At 40.6% G+C, this 22,870-nt stretch overlaps 1 long non-coding RNA gene across 4 annotated transcripts in view; it reads left to right on the forward strand.

The window, feature by feature from the left end:
- LOC131832273 (uncharacterized) overlaps positions 1 to 22,870 on the forward strand; it is a 65,679-nt gene that overhangs the window by 20,450 nt on the left and 22,359 nt on the right. For 2 of the 4 annotated variants that reach the window (XR_009353971.1, XR_009353970.1), the window contains exon 2: positions 14,979 to 15,042. This is a non-coding gene — a long non-coding RNA (uncharacterized LOC131832273). Of the gene's footprint in view, positions 1 to 11,801; positions 11,949 to 14,978; positions 15,043 to 22,870 lie in introns of those variants that run through there. The other 2 variants (XR_009353972.1, XR_009353973.1) reach the window with 2 other exon arrangements.

Genomic DNA, 22,870 nt, shown 5'->3' on the forward strand with positions numbered 1-22,870 from the left:
ATGTACAGTGATTTACATATTTAATATCAAAGGAAATTTGAGATGCAAAGAATTGCCATGTAAGGGCTTTTTGTGGCCAGGTCTGCAGCCAAAATTAAGTAAAAACTGCCCATTGGATGCAGATGTAGGGAATGAGACTGCTTATTGTCGTCTGTCATCGCTACTCTGCATTCGTATTATTATTGCCACTGTGAAAACCCTTTCTAATTGCTCTAGTCCATTAAACTCTTCCTTCTCCGAACTCTGCTGGTATTTATCATTTGCACTCTAATTTGGATGTGTCATAAATGCATTTACACTTTTGTTTATTTATAAACATAAATGCTATGTCTCTAAGTGAATTGCAGATCCTTTGATAGCAAGAGCCATGGGCTGTGGCTACAATAACCAGAACATCTGGATGTGGTCTGAGAAAGAATTTATTTCTGACTTCCAAGTTTATTCATATGAAAAGTATCATATATTTAAAGAGTGGTATTCACAGATAAGAAAGAAATTGACATGGAATCCCGATTCTGGGAACAGGAGTGGGTTATGAATGCCTGTTTGTTTTAGAACTTAGTGCCTTGCTTGTAATATGTGTTTAGCAGATACAGGCTGATGACAATGATTATCATGGAATTAGACTATTTGGGATTCCGTTGGGATCTCAAATGGAGCAGGCTAAAGGTGTATTCATTTGAGCAAACGTTCAGTAAGTTCAAATTATAGAAAGAATGGATGGAGTAGTGACATGGAAGAAAGACTGATTTGGGATCAGTCAGAACCTGCTACTTTTTAAGGTTTTATTTATTTGAAAGAGAGAGAGTGAGAGAGGGAGGGAGAGAACACAAGTGGGGTGAAGGGCAGAGGGAGAAGTAGACCCCCCAATGAGCAGGGAGCCCATTGCGGGGCTCAACCCCAAGGCTCTAGGTTCATGACCTGAGCCGAAGGCAGTTGCTTAACCAACTGAGCCACCCAGGCACATCAAAACTTGGTACTTTAAACCCCTACTGAGTCGCTGTGACTTTGGCAAGTACTTAACTTGACATCAATTTCCCGTTCTATAAAAGAAAGATAACTATTTCAAGTTGTTACTGTGATGACCACATGAAGTATTGGTATATCACATTTTTGACACCTCTAGGTTCTTGATAACTGGTAGTAGTAATGTTTGTTGCTGTTATTCTTAGAGAAAGCTTGTACCTACATGAGCAGAATCAACCATCACCCACCCAGGGTGAAAGTGTTCACCTGTACCTTCTGCTGACTGAAATCCAAAGAATTCATTTCCCTGGGTTTAAGGATGATTCCCTTTATAATGCCCAAGATATTAATCCACTATCAGTATTTTTGCTTCATGTGCATTTGTTTATCAGCCCTAATAGCTAACGGATGGCTGCATTGATTCACTCATGTAGCGATCGTGTACTGAGACATTACTCTGTCACAGACCCTCGAAGGGACAACAGGATTACAGAGATGAGTAAAATGCTCTTGAGCTTTGTCCTCAGAGGACTTGGTCTTGCTGTGTACTTGCCTGAGAGAAAGTAGAGAGAATACGGAGGGAAACGAAGGGCCAAGCAAGGTAACTAAAACCTGGAAGGATAAAGTATCTCAGTAAGAGCTCTAGCTACTCTACCTTGTTGCCTAGAACTGCCCTGGTTCGGTTTGCGGGGGAGGAAACAAGGTGTATAAACAATTTAGTTAGTTATAAGGGTTTGTCTTTAACGAATCAATATTTGGCTTTGTTATCCAGAAGAGTGGGTAGTTTTGCATTCCTCAAAGCTGTGTGGCCTCTGCCCACCACACAGGGGACAGTGAGACAAGGGAAGCTTCCCGAAGGCTCCCATCCTGTACAAGCCTACCCCAAATTGTGGGGCTCATCTTCCTCAATACAGCTGAGGGTTTTCTTCTGAACAATTAAAAAAAGGACTTCCTAAATGAGTTCATCTTTTAAAAATTAAAAGGCCAACAGTAGACTTACTGGAAGAATCACCTGTTTTAGAGTAGTATCATTTGCATGCAAATAATAATTAGGGTAATTAAGAAGGCTTAGATGGATCAGATTTGTCCTCAGTCTCCTGTGCATTAGTTTTGCATTTTTTTATGCTTGGAAAACAGTTCAAGTGGATGTCTTTCAAAATACTTTGTAATTCACATTTTCACTAGTTCATGCTGACCCGAAACTCCCAGTTCATCCAAACCAGTAAGACTGAAATGCAGTTTCTCAAAGCTTTTAGGAGCTGATTGAAGGACCCCCATATCTTTTGCTCCTCAATTACCTGGACCCATCCTCAAGTTCGCCGCAGAGCAGCAGGCCCCCTCCACCTGGATGGCTGCATATATGTATGGAGAAATTTAGGACCACTTCTGGTGCCCAAAGCCATTTCCTCCTTTCACCCGCAAGATAATCAAGTTACGGCCTGGAATGAGAATTAATCACGGGGCATATTTTATAATTTATGAGAGTGTTGCATCTGATGTGAAATGATCAAGTTTTATGATCTACGTCTGCATTTGCCATTTATTGACTCAGAGTTTGGGTGTTTAGCTTCTCAAAATGGATTTAATATGGCCAGATTAGTTGGCCCATTTTATGAAGGCCATCCTGATCACTACCCAGTAGTTACAGAGCCCCTCCTAATCCCTTCAATATCCCTTCAATATTAAGGCCAATTCAAACCTGCGTGTGCGCCTCATCAGAATAATGACGGCAACAATTCCTCATATTTGTATAATGCTTAATATTTTTCAAAGGACTGTTGTTAAATGTCATACCCTCCCAAACCGGGTTCAGTGATAGGAAACCGAGAAGAATCTCATTTTCCTCATTAAAATAAAGTAAAAAATGTTAATACCAGAGGAAATGGAGCTGCCAGTCCCTCAGTTCCACATTCATTAGCAGAATCCTGCTAAAAATTGCTGAGATTCCCGTTGAGCCAGGCCGTCAGGGACAGTCACATCAGTCTTGCTGCCGCCCCTCAGTTTCTCCAGAGAGCCCAACTGCTCTTCTCTTGCGCTCTCTTCTACGGCTACAGAGAGTGATCTGTCTGGGACAGGCCAAGAGAAGCAGCAAGCCGGCTGCCTCCCCTGGAGTGGCCCCCTGCCAGCTATGATCAGGTCACTAGGCAAGGCTCTCTCAACTGCCCTCTGAATCAGAAATCCTCCTTCGGGTTTTTCCTAGACTCACTGCAATCAGTCCAGCCATGTTAGGCCCTCGAAGCTGACACAGACACACTTATGATTCTTCACCTGCTAAGTGGCTCTGGGATTTTCCACAGTCCTTAAGATCTAACAGGCCACACTCCCTGCAGTCACAGCTTTGCTAAGGGCCCTGTGACCAGCAAGAGAAGTCAGACCAGGCTCAACTGACAGGAGCGGAGCCCATGGGGTTGCTGGGAAGCCTGGCAGAGGGAGCAGGAAGCAGGGCAACTCCTAAAGGCTCCAGGGGCATTTTACCCAGGTTTCACATTTGTTCCACTCTGGAGGTGACAGTGTGTGTCTGACCTTGGCCCAGCTCCTGAGACTAAATGGGGAGCAAGCAACTGTGTGCTCTGTGTCCCCTGCCTTACTTGCATCCCCAATGCAAGTCTCTTTAAGTTATGATATTTCTTCAAAATCTAAGCACTGTTTGATAGAATAGCTTCAACCTTGTGGATCTTGCTCTCTTCCCTCAGTGGCACCATTGGTGCAACCAGAAAGTACCTAGTGTCTCAACAGTATAGCATGAGCAATTCTCTGTAGTTTTTCCTATTTCTGGCAGGACACATGATAGTCATTCATGCTCTAGCAAAGTACTCACAGCCTCTGCCTTCAGGCACCTGAGGGATATACCTCCTGCTCTTCTCTGAAGTCAGGCAAAGCTTGGCACTTGCTTTGTCCAACAGAGAGCCGTAGTGATGTGGGTCACTTCCAGGGAGTGTGACTTGCCACATTCTTGCCCAACAGCCACAATGACGGTGGAGATACATTGCAAGAGAAAACCTCCCTTGTTCTCAGTGTGGTTGCCTGTGATAAGCAGATCCCAACAGCCACCTGCCACTGGACATGTAGCCTGAATAGAAAATAAAAGATTGGTTATGTTGTGCTACTGAGGGCTCTGAGTGGTTTGTCATTGTGGCACAAACTGACCCAGTGTGGGGATGTGAGTAGGAGGCACTGGGAAGGTTTCAAAACCAGGCCCTGAAAGCTCAGTCAGATGGTACGGCAATTTAGGGAGTTGCCCGACCCCCGTTGAAGAGAGTTGGACCAACCAGCTGAGCCACCTCAATGAGACAAAGCTCCGGACAGTCGCCACTGCCCCTACTGCCATAGCCGAAATGATATGTTAAATGTATAGCTTGTTGTCAAGAAAATTCCACTTCCTCAAAGTGTCTCTCCTTTTGGAGAGGGCACACATTACACATTTTCTTCCCTACATTTTCAGAAACAAAGGAAGAGAAAAGAGGATCCTGCCAAACAGCATTTATATTTAGCATGCGCCATATGCACATGTGCGGTACGGAGCACAAAGCCATGTGGCCGTCCCGCCGGATTGAAATCAGCAGGATAGAGAGCAGGAGAGAGAATCTGAAAGTGCGAGACTCACAGTCATATAAATGTAGGCATTTCTGAGAACAGAATGGCTCTTTGTGTCTTGACTTCACAAGATTCTTCAGTAGCCACTTCAGAATATTCTAGGGGAGCCTAATCTTTAGATGCAAGGCCATGAGTTAAAGGAGGGCTCGGTGGGCCAATGGTCTTTGAAGTGGAGTGCAGTTACTTAGGGTCCCTGCAGGTTCTTGCTAATCCACTTTACTACATCCTCCACTATGGAGCTCACTTCCACGTGGCAAGTTTTCTCCTTAGAGTCACAGAGGGAGAAAATATGTTGAGCGGAAGATGATGTCTCCCAGCATCAAAGCCGCACTTAAGACGGAGCACTTGACCATTAGAAAGGGGGCCTGAGAATGAAGAGTTTAGGCCCTAAAGAGGGAACTGAATCTAGGGAGCTGCAAATAAGGTAGAAAAGCAAACATTCTGGCTGTACACAGCCAGAATCAGGATGGTATGATGACTCCCCACCAGCTTTAACCAGCAGGAGAGTATTAGAAGGAAAGCCCTTTGCCGTCTCCTGCCTTCCCGGAGGCAGGGTTTTCTCTGAATACACACAAAGGTGTCCAAGACCCTGAACTTACATCACCCCCAGCAAGCTCTGATTTTACTGATCTATGGATTATCCATGTAATGGATAAAAATAAACACTCGATTAGTTTGAGGAAATTCAGAATGTTTTGGTGTGCATATGTATGCATTTTGATTGGTTTATTCCTAAGAAGGAGGTTTCAGGGTTGTTGGGTATACATATATTTTATTAGGTACTACCCAGTTCGTTTCTAAGCCTGGACAAGTTTGCACTCCCACTAGCAGGGCATAAAAATAGTTTCAGAGGGCTCTGCATCACCCCCCAGTACTTGGAACTGTCAGTGATATTTTGTCGGCGTGTTGTTTTGTTTTGTTTTGATTCATTTTCGTGCTTCTGGTGAATGTGTTGTCGTTTTGCAGTTTTAATTTGTAATTATGTTAAACACCTTTTTAGTTTGTAATGATAAGCACCTTTTCACATGCTCAGGATGAAAGCTTCTTTTTGATGAAGTGCCTGTTCAGGTCTTTCTCATTTTCCATTTGGATTACCGGTCACTTATTTGTAGGAGTACTTTTTATACTGGAGAAAGGAGTCCTTTGTTGCATGTATGGATTGCAGTTATCTTCTCCTGTTCTTTGGCTTGCTTGTTCATGTTTTTAAGGATGGCTTTTGATGGACAGAAGTTCTTAATTTTAATGAAATACAGTTTATCCATTTTTTTCATGTTTAATGCCTTTTGGTTCTAAGACATCTTCCTCCCCCTTGCCATGTTCTCCTGTGTTGTCTTCTGAGAGCTTGTTTTAGCTTTCACTTACCAATCTGTGATCCACCTCAAATTAATTTTTGTGCACAGTATGAGAACAGGTTCAGTTTTCAACTTTCCTCTCTGTGAACATCTAGTTTCTCAATATCTTATTGCAAAAACACTCTTTTCTCCCACTCAATTGTGGTGGCACCTTTGTCTTAAATTAAGTGATTGTAAATATGTGGGTCTATTTCTGGGCGCTGTATTCCCTTTTATTGGTCTAGACGTTTGTTCATTCTCATGCCTTTACGACCCATTAACTTAATTACGGTACTTTCCTGACATTTTTTGAAATCTGGTAGTATAATGTCCTCCATTTTGCTCTTTGCTGAGTATGTAATTGCTATTCTTGACCCTTCAAATTTTCATATAAGCTTTAGAATCGGTTGGCAACCTCCTCACACCCAACCTCCCAGGAGTTTGGTGGGGGTTGTATGGAACCTATGGGTCAGAAGGTCAAACTGACATCTTAACAAGATTCAATCTTTAAGCCCATAAATATAGCTCTGAATTGGTAATAGGTCTTATTTATCTCAGTATATTTCATATGTTTTGGGTAGAAGTCTTATACATCCTTTGTTTGACTCACTTCTAAACATTAAACGTGTTCATTGTTAATTGCCGGCATAAATACAACTGACCTTATATATTGACCTTGGTAAATTCACTTATTAGTTACAATACTTTTTCTGTACTTTTTAGATTTCCATACACAAATTATGCATTCTGAAAATAATGACAGTTTAATTTTTTTTCTTCTCTCATCCTTTTACCTCTTAAATATTTTTTAGGCATTCGTAGTACCCTGAATCACTAATAAAATGTTGAAGCAATATCATATATCTTAATCTCACTTCTGATCTCAGGGGAATAGCTTTCAATATTTTGCCATTAAATATTATATTTTTAATTGATTTTTACGTGTGTTAGTGTCAGTTTAACAAATTATATAGGTATACCAAAACACACACAAAAGGTGTTCATAAACAGTGGTATTCATAAAAGCCAAAAATGAGAAGCTAAGTAAACATTCATCAACCATAGAATGGATAGATAAGAATAGATATCCATAATTATTCTATGCAATAGAATACTATACAGCAATTAAAATGATAGCTTAGTCCTATACTAGAAAACATGGCAATTCTCACACACATAATTTTCAGTGAAAGGACCCATGTATATACAAGATAATTCCTATTTGGGTAGATGTTTTTTCTTGCATTACAGCCATATTTCCTGAATATGATAATTAGAAGAACTCTAGATTTTGATGCAACCATTCATGTTAGAAAACAGTTTATCACTCATTTGCAGTCATGTATCATCATCACTGTGTATCGAATCAGTTAGAATAGTAGTTCCTGTGGCAGACACACCTTCAGGTGGCCCCTCATGGGTCATGTCCTGGTAGACATGACATGTCTTTCATGAGGATAGACAGAGGGTACCTAGCCTTGAGGGTAGACAGAAACAGTGACTTTCTTCTAACCAATAGAATACAGCAAAGGTGATGGGATAGCCACTCCCTTGAGTAGATAACATTATAAAAGACTTCATTTTCCTCTGAGAGAGAGTCTTCTATAGGTTTTTAAGAAGTAAGCTGCCAGGTCATCAGAGGGCCACACACTAGGAACTGTAGGTGACTTCTGGGAGCTAAAAGCAGTCCCAGGTGACAACCAGCAAAAAAAAAAAAAAACAAACAAACAAACAAAAAAAAAAACCACTAGATTTCAGTCCTATAACCACAAGGACCTAAAATCTGCTAACAACCATAAGGGAGCCCTAGTTCTAGAAAAGAACCTGCCTGTAGCTGATGCCTTGATTTTAGATTTGTGAGACCCTGAGCAGAGTACCCAGCAAAGCTGTATCTAGATCCAAGACCCTTAGAAACTGGAAGATGATCAACGTATCTTGTTTTAGACCACCATGTTTGTGTTAATTCATTGCATAGCAGTAGATAACTAATACAGTTCTACCAACTTCCAGTATACCTTTCTTTTGCACTCTTGGAGGGAAGGGTGATTATGGACTCAGAACAAGGGTAACCAATTTTGGAAACACTGTGATGTGGACTAGTGGCCCTCTCAACCTGGTGCACAGCTGTCATCCCAGGATCCCCCATAGTCCCACCTCTGTCGTCGTCTTCCCTTTCTCCATGTATTTCTTTCTGAATGGAATACCTCCCTCAATAGTTTCCTTAGAAAATATGTGGGGAAATTATACTTTTAAGATCTTGCAGATCTAAAATATATTCATTCTACACATCTATGTGGTTGGTAATGGGGCTCAATATAGTTGGGAAACAGTTTTGAAGGCATTTTTCCCACACAGTTGCTCTTGAATTAGCAGAAGTTCTGATTCCTGATACTGATTCCTGATACATAACATCTGTTTCTGTTCCTTTTCTCCAGAAATATTTAAGATTCTCTCTTTGACCCCAGTGTTCTGAAATTCCCAGTAATTACTATGTTTTGAAAAAGATTATAGCCGTCCCTTGTGCTGGACTCTCAATGAGCACATTCAATGTGGAAACTCAAGTTTTTCTGTCCAGAAGAATTATCTTGAATCATAATTTCCCTTTTATGTTCTCTGTTCTCTCTTTTTTTAAAAGATTTTATTTATTTATTTATTTATTTATTTGACACTCTGAGAGAGATCACAAGTAGGCAGAGAGGCAGGTGTGGGGGGGAGCAGGCTCCCCACTGAGCAGAGAGCCTGATGTGGGGCTCAATCCCAGGACCCTGAGACTGAAGGCAGAGGCTTAACCCACTGAGCCACCCAGGCGCCCCTGTTTTCTCTTTTGAGAGTTCCTATTATCTAGATGTTGGACTAGTCTCCTGTGTAACTGTTCCTCGAAATTTTAAAGAGCCTATATAACACATCTTACAGTGGACAACATAAGGCAAAACGCTTCAGTTAGGATATCAGCTCAAATTCTTATCATCCTCCACACGTAGAAAAGATGCCACCTTCTGATTTTCGTTGCATTTTCACTCCAGCTGGTCTTATTCCTTCTGATGATTTTCTGGTCAAGTGGCTTCTGAAACTCCTTTGCTTTCTCACAAGCCACTGCATTGCATGTAAAGTAAAACTCTGCAGTTGCTTTTTGTATCCCTGCTTTATTCCCAGGATGTGTTTTATAAGTAATTGTTCCACTTCCCCCCCCCCTTTTATTCTGTTTTTTGAGCATTTGGGGACAGGCTGTTACATTATTAGAAGACCGAGTTGCAAGAGGTAGAAACCCAGTCTGAGCTAGCTTGAGCAAAAAAAAAGTGGGGAAGGAAGAATTACTTGGCAGATACATTCAAGTTATAGGAAATGCAGTTTCTACTGGACTTGAGAAACATCTATACTGGGGCTTGAACATCATGTAAATCAGGTCTCTACTTCTTGTCTGTCCCTGCTCTTCTCTGGTGCTTTTATTCTTTTCCATTGAGTTTCATCTATATGACAAAAAACGCCGTCACTGACAGTTCTGAAATTCCATATCTTGCAGCTTTAGTCACTGGTGAGAGACTGACTCTGAATCCAGAATCTCAAAATCCTAGGTAATGAATGTGACTAGCCAAACTGGTATTAAGTGTCCATTCTTAGATCAGTCAACTCTAGACAGGAAATCAGGATCACGGAACAATACTGCTAACTGTGTGGATGGTAGGGGAAGAGGACTGCTCCCAGATTATGGCTGCTGGTGCTAGGGAGACTATCCCTTATATGTTCCTAAAGCAAACCTCCTTTTCCAGATATAGGATACTTGGCAATAGACATCAATCTTTCTGAGACTCTGGGGCCAGATCCTTCAAATTCTTAAATGACCTTTGACATCCAAACCCTACTGGGCTCAGAGTTCAATTAGGGAATAGACAGCCCAGGAAAGGAACTGGGTTAAATCATTAATATCTGTTTTCCAAAAGCATAGTTCCCACTCAGTAAAACCTCAGTAAATATTTCCAGGTAACAGGTATTCTTAAAAAAGAGCAGGTACAAACAGAAAAATTTACCTTAGTGGGCTTGATCAGTAATAAAGCTATCCCCAAGTCACCAGATAATTTTAAATCTTCCCTCTTACTGGTGTAAACCTGACTCAAAAGGCCTGGATAGAAAATAATGTTTATTCCTCAGTGGATGGTGAGCTTCCTGAATACATTATAATTTTGTGTAGGTCAAAGGGGACCTTCAAATACTTTAACTCTGAGGTTAATAAAAGCAGGAGTAATTCGGTTTTGTGTCAGATTTCTTTTACTCGTTTTGTTGGGATGTTGGGTCTTAGGTCTTTCTGAGTTTTGTCAGCTTCTCCTAGTCATTTAGTCGTTGACTTACCTTTTTCTATGTTCTTTACTCGTCTTTTAGCTCTTCTTTCTCTTTTCACTGTGGTCTGTCTTCCATTTTGGGTTGAGATGGTTATCCACAGAGAAAAACAGAATTTCTTCTAAAGAAACAGAAATCTAACTTACAGTTGTGAAAACTGTTTTACACTATTTTTGTATAATTACTTGAGTTTCCTGTAGTGGAGCAGCTGAGAAAAATTGCTCTAATTGTGTAATTTTCTGCAACTACTCTGGGACAAAAATCTTGGTAATTGGATTTTTTTAAACTAACAAGTCGTCACAATTGGATAGTTCTTGAACTATTTGTGCTTATGCTTCAGAAATTTTCAGTGGCTATACAGTGTATTTTAAATGTTTTGCATCAGCTTGTGTCTCAAATTTGATTTATTTAACTTTGGGTTTTAAAATAGATGACAACTCTGATTATACATTGTCTCCACCAAATGGACCTTTGCTAAGTTTTGTACCCTGTTCATCCCCACCCGACACCCTGCTGTTGCCATGGGAGCGGAAATCCTGGACCATGTAGCTCCGCCCCCAAGCCGCTCTGTCTCCCAGAGTGCTTTGCTGTTACTATGGAAATGCCTGCCCATTTATCTTGTTGTCCTTCTACTACGAAAGCACCTTTAACTGTCTCAAGTAATCAAGTGATGTTACCTACAGTAGGGAAAGGAAAGAGAAGACTGCTTCTCATTCTACAACTGCAGCACTGATTTTAATCAAGATTTAATCAGGGAACAGAAGAAACAAGCTACTCCAACAGCTCTCTTTTTAAAAATATCCAAAGTATCATCCTGCTCGATGCATAGGCACATGCCCTTGTTCATGCCCTTGCTCCAGACCCTTGAAAAAGCACACTGCATATTTTTGAAGCTACTTTTGTATTTAACATACATCACAAAATAGCACAGTGAAATCAGGAGGACACGTGGTCATTCATTTTTACTGATGAAAACAATGTAATGCTTACCTCAAGTTTTGGAAGAATGTATTTTTGGAAATAGTCATGAACACCACACACACACCTGCTGACTTGGACAAAACTTTACCATCCTGTGGAACCGAGGAGTAGTAATTCAGGACTCAATGGAAGAAAATTAGCTAATGAGTTATAGACACTTTTATACATTTTTCCTCTTCTTTTACTTTCAGGTTAGGCATCAGTGGAATTTTGAATTTCACTCTGTGGTCATTTGTACAAAGTAAAAATAGGACTTACTGGTAGCTCTGGAAAGATTTTCCAGATCCTCAGGAAAAAAAGTATTTGACGACAAATCTTGGCCTGGCCACCCTGGATGTGAGATGGTAACCGTGGAAAGATTAGACTCATTCTGACAAATGATATGTGTCCAATAGCTATTTTTAGAACTGGGAAAATAGTGTATATATGGGGAGGGGTGCAGAATCTAGCTGATGCCTACTGCAAAAAGAGGCTGCCTTTGCTCTGAAAATAATCAAGTGATATTAAAGTTGGGTGAGGGTGGGGAGGAAAGAATCATAGTGAGGAAAGAGCACAAATGACCAGGAATGTCCCCTCTTTTCTAAAGACCCACAGGAGCAGTAATGGCTGTGACTCTGGGCCATCTAAACAAGGCTCCTTGTTGCTTTGGCACTTGGCTCTGATGCAAAAAACAAGAACAACAACAAAACAAAACAGGAATGAATGAATGAGCCAATGAACTGGTGTGGCACAGAATTTGAGGAGGTTTGTTCAAATGTCTGATGGGGGGCATCTGGGTGGCTCAGTGGTTTAAGCCTCTGCCTTCGGCACAGGTCATAATCTCGGGGTCCTGGGATCGAGCACCGCATGGGGCTCTCTGCTCTGCGGGGAGCCTGCTTCTCTCTCTCTCTGCCTGCTTCTCTGCCTACTTGTGGTCTCTCTCTCTCACTTTCTCTCTCTGTCAAATAAATAAATAAAATCTTAAAAAAACAAAAACAAAAACAAACAAATGTCTGATAGGAAAAATGTATGTCTGTAAGCCCACCACTTATACAATGAGAAGGAAAAGTCTTCCTGCAGAAAGATCTTGGAGATACAATAGAATGGGGGGAGGGGAGACTAGATTGGTAGGATTTTGTCAAAACAGTCAGAGAATGCATAAGTGACAACTTCTGCATTTGAACCTCACCTTAAACTTCCAGTGATCTGTTTGATTAAGTCCAAATGATATATTATCCCCTCAGTGGTATTTTTTCCATCCCCTTCTGTATTATTTCCTAGGGCTACTGTAACAGAGTACCACAAACTGTGTAGCTTAACATAACAGAAATTTATTGTTTCACAGTTCTGGAGTCTCAAGGTCCAAAATCAAGGTATCAGGAACTTCATGGTCCCTCTGAAACTTGTAGGAGAGACTCCTTCTGGGCCTCTTCTAGCTTCTGCACTTGCCAGCAATCCTTGGCATCCCCTGCCTTGAAGATGCATTATTTCAGTCTGTGCCTCCATCATCACATGGCCATCTTGTCTAGTATGTCTTTATATCATCTCCCCTCTATGCATTCTTATGCCCATAGTTCCCTCTCCTTATAAGGATGCAGTCACCTTGGAGTAGGGGCCCACCCTGCTCCAGCAAGACTTCACCTTAACTAATTACATCTGTAGTAACCCCATTTACAAATAAGGTTATCTTCCTGGGTGCCTAACAGGCTCAGTGGGTTAAAGCCTCTGCCTTTGGCTCAGGTCATGATCTCAGAGTCTTGGGATGGAGCCCCGCATCAGGCTTTCTTCTCAGCAGGGAGCCTGCTTCCCCATCCTCTCTCTCTCTGCCTGCCTCTCTGCCTACTTGTGATCTCTGTCAAATAAAAAAATAAAATATTTTTTTTTAAAAATAAGGTTATCTTCTGAGATATGAGTAGTCAGGACTTCAGCATCTTTCTGAGGACGGAATTCAATGCATAACACCTTTTCTCAGAAATAGTATCAAGAAAAATATGCAAGAAAATTAGCTAATAATTACAAAAATCAGTTATGGGAAATCTTGATCACTTTAGGCCATCTGGACTCCTTCAGTTTGTTGGAGTACAAGTCAATGGAGTCATATTTATTAAAGTTCAATTTACCTTCATACCAGGGAGGATACACACGGAATGAAGATAATGATCATGATGATGATGGTGGTGGTGATGACAGCTAACACTTACTGAGTATTTATTATGAGCAAGGTGGTATTCTAAGTACTGTACATGTATTATTAAGTTCTTATAACTAGCTCGTGAGGAAGGTTCCTATTATTGTTCTTATTTTACAGATGAGGAAATTGAGGCACAGAGAGGTTAATTTAGTTGGTTTGGAGCAAGGCAGCCAGTAGAAATACCACTGTATCCCCATAAGGCTAGCCTCACTTTCTACCCTAAAGGCCTCAGTGTGATCAATAAAACTTGGACCTGCCTGATTTAGAGAACACCTTTCCTACACCTAGTCCCCAAAAGTGAATTCAGGAAAGAACTGCCTACATGGTATTGTGTATCTTTAAATCAGCACCCGTTTCCCCTCCTATGTGAAAAGAATGTGTGTGTTCCTGCCCACATGGATCTCTCTTGGGGGAGTACAGCCACTGTCTTGATTTCCTTGTGTTGAATCCTGAATGCCATGTTATCTTCAGTACTTTTATCTTATTTTTATGCCTGTAGCATGGATCTGCTTAGTACTAAGTATTTGGGATATTTTTAGACATAGGAATATGAATTCTTTCCCCAGTACAAAAAAAAAAAAAAATTCTGGGTCATCAGTGTATGAACAATAAGCAAAAAAAAAAAATTTTATTATGCTTATTTACCTAGATCGGGGAGAGCCAGGGTGATTGATAACAAGACATCAGTATTCTCATTCTCTTGGGATTTCTTGGATGAATTACAAGAGCATACAGATTTGACTTGTTTGTCCATCCATGTATTTAATTAGTTCCACCAGACAACAACAAAACAAATCCTTTGTTGTATGCCCATCAGATCTTCTATGTCCTAGGGTGACTGGATGTAAACACAGGGCCCTCAAAAATACAAAATTTGCAAAAGACGTGAATGCACTTGTCTCATCATCAGAGCCTGAGCATTAGGGACAGAAGTCTATTGTGTAATGTAGATATTTTCCCATAAAGCATAAAAGTTTAACACATTGTGGGAATTCCATAATTATGAAACAATAAACAAGTTAATCAAACAAGTAGAAAGCTTAACATAGAAGCAATCCCATACCTTAGGCAAAATTACAGAGGTTAATGCCACTCTCCATGTCTTTAGACATACCATCCTGGAGAGAAAAGAAAAACTGTCTTAAGAGAAAAACACATCCTTCATATGCATTTGCCTTCCCTGCCCACTATCTGAGGACTTACTGATAGAATTCCTGATTTTATCTTCACGAGATCCTGCATAACATTGCCTTTCATGAAGGAACAGAGTTTGCAGCGAAGTATGTGTGTCAGTGGAAAGGGTACATCACTACAGGTTCTGTTGGTCCTACCATAAGGCAACTCACCCAGAAGCAGCAGATCTGATAGAATATTGGAATGCCCTATTAAAGAGTCAGATGTGCCAGAAGTTCAGAGAAAAACCCTCTAGGTTGGGGAGCTCTTTCCAATGTACTGAGCCAACTATGAGTGATCTATGGTATTGGACCCCAATAATTAAAAATGTATCGATCTAAGTGATGAAGGGATGGAAGTAGAATTGGTGCTTGTCCTCATTGTTCCCAATAACTCACTTCATATTTGTGCTTCCCATTCCTACAACTTAGGTTCTGCTGGACTAGAAATCCTGGTTCCCAGTGGGACTACCCTTCTACCAAGGAACATGGTAAGGTAAGGCATCAACAGAACCTGCACTCACACCTGCCACCTAGTCATGTAGGGCTCTTCATGCCTGTGGCCCAGTAGTCAAAGGAACGGCTTACTTCACTGTTGGGAGAAATATTTCTTAATTATTATGAGATGCTAGGGTTGCTGTTACATAATGGGGGCAGAGAGGATACGCCTAAAACTCAGGAGATTCACTGAGATATCTCTTGGTGCTTCGGCTCCTGATGGTAACAGCAATCATGACCTTACAGAGGCATCATATCCAGGGAGTCAGACTCCCAGACATAAAGTCTGGATTAGTCCATCTGGTAAGCAATCTAAGGTGGCAAAAAAGTGATGGCCAAAGTTGGAGGAAATCTAGAATGAGTGTTAGAGGAGGGCGATAATAAATACCAGTTACAGCCTGGGGACCAGCTGCAGCTATAGTTCTGTACTTGTTCTGCTGACTTTCTTATATTGTTTTAATGAGATTGTGGCTGGCCATGACCTTGAAGAGATCATGCAGATCATGCCACATAATGGAAGAATGGGCTTAATGTGGGGCTCAAGTTGATCAGAGAGGGAAATCAATATGTCTAAGCTTCCTTTCAAGTGGTGTCTTGAAGAACTGATGATCCACAGAACATACTTTTGGCAGTGCTATTTTTGTTTGCATTTTAGATGATTTTTTGTTGTTGATTACAAGGGATATCTCTAATGATCAAACTGTCTCTTTGTTATGCGGAAGATAAGACACTTTTACTTCTATCCTATGAAAACCCCCACTGCAAAAAAAGCAAATAGAAGAATTTTGAAGGTAGCAAAAATTTACTGACAAAATTGTTGTCCCACTGTGGTTACTCGGGATACCTGAATAACTGCTTTAATATATCTAGAAACCATACTGCTTGGAGCCATATTGGTGTCCACATTTTGAAAGCAAACTTTCTCTAGCCTAGCAGAATATCACTTTAGAGCTTCATGTTTTTCTTGGAATGTGTTGCTGTATTTATACTCATTACAGGGATTACTCTAAAGTGATGGGGTCACTTAGCGGAAAAGCCAACCTTACTCTAGTGCATTCTAACATTTGAAGAGATCAGCGTGACCTTAAGGGATTGCAATGTCTGTCTTTCAGTTAAGACTTCTGTGTCTCAGGGGCGCCTGGGTGGCTCAGTGGGTTAAGCCTCTGCCTTCGGCTCAGGTCATGATCCCAGGGTCCTGGGATCAAGCCCGGCATTGGGCTCCGCTCAGCGGCGAGCCTGCTTCCTCCTCTCTCTCTGCCTGCCTCTCTGCCCACTTGTGATCTCTGTCTGTCAAATAAATAAATAAAATCTAAAAAAAAAAAAAAAAAGACTTCTGTGTCTCAGAATAATTGTGCTTATAAATACCAGTTTGCCTGATAAGAGCAGGTTGAAAAGATATGTGCATTTGTTAAAGCATATATCCAAAGACTCACCTCTGAGAAAAGGGGAACAAGAAAAAGAATAATTCTCTCTCTCTCTCTCCCTCGTAACTTTAAGTAACTCCATAGCAACTGGAGGTATGAATGTCACTAGTCTTCATATTTCTCTGATTCCAAGCTTAGTAGCCTTGGTAATTGTGAATTGTTTTCAGAACATTACTTCTTCATTTGGCTTTTCTGGCATCAGACTGCAGGACATGTATGCATAAATATATTAATCTATCTGTGTCATTTTTAAAAGTTTTGCTTTCTTCCTGGATGTTAACTCCCTAATTTTTTCCAACTCCTTGCTCATAATAAATTCCAGAGGAATGCAATATATTACCTCTTCCATACATCTTAGAACTCACGGCTTCACATCTGTCATTTGGAGATAATCAGGATTCTTTCACTACAAAAATGACTAAACCATGTGTCCTGAAAGAAGTAAATGATGGATTTCTTCTTAAAATACACAGAGAAAAATATTGACAACACTTCATCTAAGACAGGGTCAGGAAAATAACATTAATGGAATCTCTGCATACAAATAAGATATGGCCCATCCTACCTAATTTGCTCTAATTTCAGTAATATTCTTAAAACCGCTGTTATGTTGACCCATTGCTTGGTCTCATTTCATTTTACCAAGCCGTTAATAGTAATGATGAGGAGGATAATAGCTTGAGTTTATTGAGTGCTCACCATGCATCCGATGTGGGACCTGGGGCTTTGCAAACATCCCTCCAGTCCTTCACTGCTCCCCATCTGTATACCTTCTCCCCGGTCCAGGCCACCATCACCCAGAGCTGGGCCTTCTAGAGTGGCCTCCTAATTTGCTTCCTTACTTTCACCCTTCAATCTTTACAATTTATTCTCCATGTAGCAGCTGGAGTCTACAAAATATTTTAGAACACAGCACTCCCCTGCTTAAAACGCTTCCAGAAGGCTCCCACTGTACTTAAAATCCACTCCAAGTTCCTTACAGTGACTTTCAAAGTCAAGCCTGTTGACCTCTGGGATCCCATCAGCCGCAAACACTGGCATTCTGCAGATGCATTAAGCCCATGCCTGCCTGGGGACTGTGGCACTTGCTACTCTCTCTGCTTTGATCTTCAGACCCTAAATGTCACTTCCTTGGAGGGGAATTCCATGTGGCTCAGTCTCAGCTAGCCACCCGGTCACTCTCTGTCCTTCAATTTGAATTCTTTGCATCACATTCATCACTGACTAATATCCTATTGTCTTATTTGTTCATCCTCTGACTCCTCCCCCTGGAATGTTTGCTCCTTGTTGGTTCCATTCACCACTAGAACACTACCTGGTACATAGTAGGCCCTCCAGAATGAATGAATGAATGAATGAATGAATGAACAACCATGTAAGCTAAGAACATTATACTGAGAGAAACATTATATTCAGATATGAGGAAACCAAGCCTTTGGAAGGGAAGGCAAGTTTTTGAAGCATCAAGATTCTATGGGTGTGGTGCATAAACAATGAATTTTGGAACACTGAAAAGAATACAATTTTTTTAAAAAAGATTCTATGTGGTAAAATAAGAATCTTGATTCCCAATTTTGAGTATGGAAGTTATGAGAAAATGGGGAGGTAGGGCAGGACAGGTAAGCAGGCCCTTGACCTCTACTATAAAACTAAGAAGAAAGCTGATTTACATCCACCAGACCTCTGTTTGTCAAGGAGAACAGGCACAGAGAAGGCACTGCTCCACAGAGGAAAATAAAATATTCCAACAGTGGCATCTTCACTGTTTTTTACCTGGTGACAATATCAAAAGGGATCCCCCCGAGCCCATTTTAAGGAAGGCTCTGGAGCAATTATTCTTATCCTTTTCTGGGTCATAGAATCTGAGACTCTGATAAAAATTAAGTGTCTTTTCTCTAGGGAAAAGGGGACATTTTATGTACAATCTCAGAAGGTCTTAAACCTAAAGTATTGTTCTGACACAGAGGACCCATTTGCTTTTTGTTTTTTGTTGTTGTTGCTCTTGTTGTTTTTTCTCAGTAGCTTTAAAAGGAGTTTATTTGCCACCTCCCTTCTGGGCAGGGCAAACAGATGTCCTCCCCTCCCTGGAGAAGCGATTGAGTGATGGTAATATCCTGAGCCCAAGCCTTTCTTAACCTTAAAGAAGAGGAAGGCAGCTCTCAGCTTCTAAGAATTTGGGCTCAGGTTTAATGGACCACCCCCCAGCCCCTGACCGATGAGTTCTCCATTCTTTCATTCAGCAAATATTTGTGAGCACCTCCTCTGTGATAGGCATTACACTGGGCTCAGAGGATCATGGAATCCACAGACCCAGAGGGAAGGCAGAGACAGTCCAGAGCCCACAGAAACACCTCTCCTCCTCCCGCTGCAGTAGCTGATAAGTAAGCATCATTTATTCAGCAGTGGAGAACGAGAAATCCAAATCATCAGACTTGGTCTAGCCAAAGGTTTCTGGGTAAGGTCCATAAAACACATTTTCAAATCCACTTTTTAGGTCTTGTTATATGATGCACATGATTTACTTGAATCATACAGACCATCTGGAACCTGTATGCTGTCGGACTCAAGCCGACTTCTGAAGGAATAGGAAGAAAGCTTGACGACACTGCCTGGAACATTCTGATCTTACCTATTTTTGAGCTGCAGAAGTTACATTTTACTAAAAGCTGAGAGATACCTGAGGTTTGGGGAGAGGAGAATCCTTCTCTTAGCTAAAAGCCTTTTATACTAAATATTTAGAGAATAAATGTATAAACAGTTTATACTGTTCAGTCACATTCCCGCTGCTTAGTTTCCATAAATACGAAAAGGGAAACACTAAGGGATTAAGTGCTCTAAAGACAGGTAGGGTAGGCCCCTAAATCAAAGTTTGGGAGAATAGAGAAGCCACCTGAAAGACAGAGAGGAGGTAGCCATATTTTTGTAGGAATTGGTAGTGATACAGATTATACCCAGACAAATGGAAGAGCATATCCAAAGGCACGGAGTCCAGAAAATACTCAAAGTTTGGAACTTTGCCTCTGCCTTGGTGGACTGGTCTTTCATCTAGACAATAACACATGGTGAGTTTCTAAATTTTAAAAAAATTAATCTGCTATCTAATAGATATTTCTTTTATCTTCCCTTAATCTGCAACATAAATAAATGGTATAAATTCTCATTAGGGTATAACCTCAAAATGTCTCCCTGTTATAATCCTGGAGATGAAAAATAAACATTGCTCATACTAAAAGATTTTTTTAAAAATGCTTTGAAGGTGGTTGAGTTACCCTGACCATCTAATAGTCTGAATTCCGGGTGTTGATGTTCAAGAGCTTAATGCTTAGTCATTAAGAGGTTATATCAATTCTGGCCCAGTCACCATTTTAAAATACTAGTCTAGTGGAGTTTGCAGCACATTCAAATTGCTACACATTCCAGACAGTTCTAATCCTTAAATAACCCTGTGAGGAGGTCAGTTCATGTATTCTTTGTAATAGTAGTTGCTAGCAGTGACTAAATGCACTTCTCCAGCTGGAAATCTTGTTACATATGTATCTCATTTAATTCTCACAGTAACCTCAGGCCAGAGGGAATCTTTTTCCCTGTGGTGCAAATAAGAAAGCTGAAGCTCAAAGACATTAAGCAATTGATCCAAGGTCACACAACTGAACAGTGTCAGAATCTGACATCTGACCTCATTCTTACTGTTCATTCTAGAAAAGTTCCAGTCATGTGTTCTCGTCACATGTTTACATTGGTGTGAGTCTGTCTTCTGTATCAGCTAAAAAACGAGTTTCTGAACATTGAGTATTATAAGATGTTCCTTTTATTGGAATTAACTCATAAGAAAAGAGAAAAAATGTTATAAATTCAAAAGTAAATTATGAGACTACTAGGCTTCAGTGATCGTTGTAGTTTCTTAAGGGCCTCATGGAGTCCGTGAAATATTCTGAAAGAAAATCACTCTGTTCCTTTTAAGAAGTAAGACTGTGTTAGAAAGGTTCACTTGTGAAGATTGCTGGGATCCAGGTTCAAAGAAGAAACCCATTCCTTTGGATCCTGGGGGTGGATAATAGGGAAGAAACATTGACCTTGGACCACCTTGACTGAATCTACTCTGCCACCCCCACTACCCCCATTGAGGCTCTTACCATCTGGGCTAGCCCATTTTCCCCTCATCGTCCTGGTCCAGAGCTCCAGTGAGGCTGCTCAGGGGCATTTGGCTGAGGTGCTCTGTTACCTCATTGACTGTTTTCTTTCCAAATCCCCTCCATCCTAAAAGGATTCAGCTCACAAATCACCTCTCTAATAAAGAGTGCCTTATGGCCTCAGCCAGGGATGACTGCTCCCTCCTCTGAACTCCTGGGGTACTTATGGTTTGTGAGGATAGTTGGGATCTTTACTTACTGTATTGAGTGTAAGTCATGTACTTAGTCCTCTGTGAAACTATAAGGACTTTGAAGGCAGGATCCATGTATTTACTCATTTGTACCCATAGCTTGTTACCTGATACAGTGTGGGTCATATCACAATTTCTCAGTAAGTACTCCTTGATCTAACTGGATGTTTGTTTGATTTAATGCCTTCCTCAGATCCTAATAAGCTTCTTGAAGCTAAGAATGGGTTTCACTTATGCTTGGTAATGCCTTACACTAGAGCGATTCAGTGAATATCGAACCAAATTAGATCATAAATTTATAGTGGAAGTTCAACCTATAATCATTCTTCTTATGATAAGGATTTCCATTTTAAATAAAAAATTACTTCCTTTGGATAACAGTAGCAATAACAATGTATATACACACTGCAAAACAAATGAAAAGAATTGTACCAAAATAAATAATAGTTCTCTTTGATGGCAGGATTATAAGTAATTATTTTTGTTTGTTTTTCTATATTTTTATGTTACGTGTACCTCTTAAATTTCCTGCAATGAAGAGGCTTACTTAGGTAATTAGAATGAATTATGTTAAAAAGTTGAAAATTTTGAGTCAGCTGTTTGACATCAAAAACTTAAGAAGAGGGGCGCCGGAGGGGCTCAGTTTGTTGAGCATCCCACTCTAGATCTTGGCTCAGGTCTTGATCTCACAGTCAGGAGTTTGAGCCCCATGTTGGACTCCACACTGGGCATGGAGCCTACTTAAAAAACAAACAAACAAAAGCTTTAAAAGATCCCATTCCTCTCCAGATGTCATTGTCTTTTTATTTGGAGAAGTTCAACTTCACAGGGCTCTTTATTTTGTTCAACTACTAATGACACACAACAGTTTTCTCTGGAGTACTTTACACATCCCTTTATTGTCCTTTCTCCTTGGTGACTAGTGCCCAGCACCTCTGAATTCCTTCAAATTTTACTGTGCTTGAAAAAGGAAAGTCAAGTGAATCAAATGTGTCACTTTCAAATTGGGCAATTTTGCAAATAGATTACCGATGCAGAGCTGAATATATCAAACACATCAAATGACACTTTTGTCCAAGGCTGCGGGCTTTCCAAGTTGATGAATGCAGCAACTAAAGTTGACACTAAAATGAGTGGGATAATTTTAAAAGCAAAACAAAGATTAAAATAAGAGAAGTGGGCATCCAGAAAATATCAAGAACAAATAAGTTTGCAGTATTTGTTATTGTCATGGCAAGTTTGCTGTCATTCTTGTGGTGGTTACTATTTATCATTAACAATGATGAATAACATTATTTAACTTTTCTTGCAAAGTGCTCTTCTATCTGTTTTGCTAAGTGTAATTTCTATTATCAGAGGAGAAAAGTCAGGGCTAATGTATGTCAGCACAGGCTGGAAAGTACTCTTCTCACATGCCCTGCATTTGTAACTTAAATGTCCTGCTTTACCAATGAAGGTCTGAAATAAGGTCATATATCTTTTCATGTCTTAACTGTTGTGACTCCAAGCCCTCAAATGCCACAGTGAAAGGAAGGCAGAACTTTCTGCAGGTTATCCCCAATCCAAGTAACAGTAACCACTGGGATTCTTTAGACCTCTTGTGTGTTTTACAAATCATTGCTAGCAGTTACTTATGCTTTTCCCCCACTCTGCCTGGCCAACTTTTCATGTGTCCTGTGTCATCACAGAATGTACCACCCCACACTGCACACACTGGACATCCTTGATCCAAATATGTTCTCTCTGACTATGTTAAAGGCACAAGTAAAATCAACCAGTGCTGCTGGCCAAAGATAGAGTAAAAGTTTGGTATATATAGAAGTGAAGGCTCAGAAAGATTTAGTCTTCCATTGCTTTTTTCACTTCTAAAGCTCACAAATCCCAAAGCCAACTTCAGAGTACCTGCCCACTCTCAGGTGACTTCAGTGTAATGGTGGGATTGACTCCTCTTGTACTCTTCCTTCTACCATCTTTGATGGGAATCTCCAGACCAATGCACCACAGTCAGAGGCAACTAATCC

Source organism: Mustela lutreola, chromosome 5 (assembly GCF_030435805.1).
Source record: "Mustela lutreola isolate mMusLut2 chromosome 5, mMusLut2.pri, whole genome shotgun sequence".
In the NCBI taxonomy this organism is placed as follows: Eukaryota; Metazoa; Chordata; class Mammalia; order Carnivora; family Mustelidae; genus Mustela; species Mustela lutreola.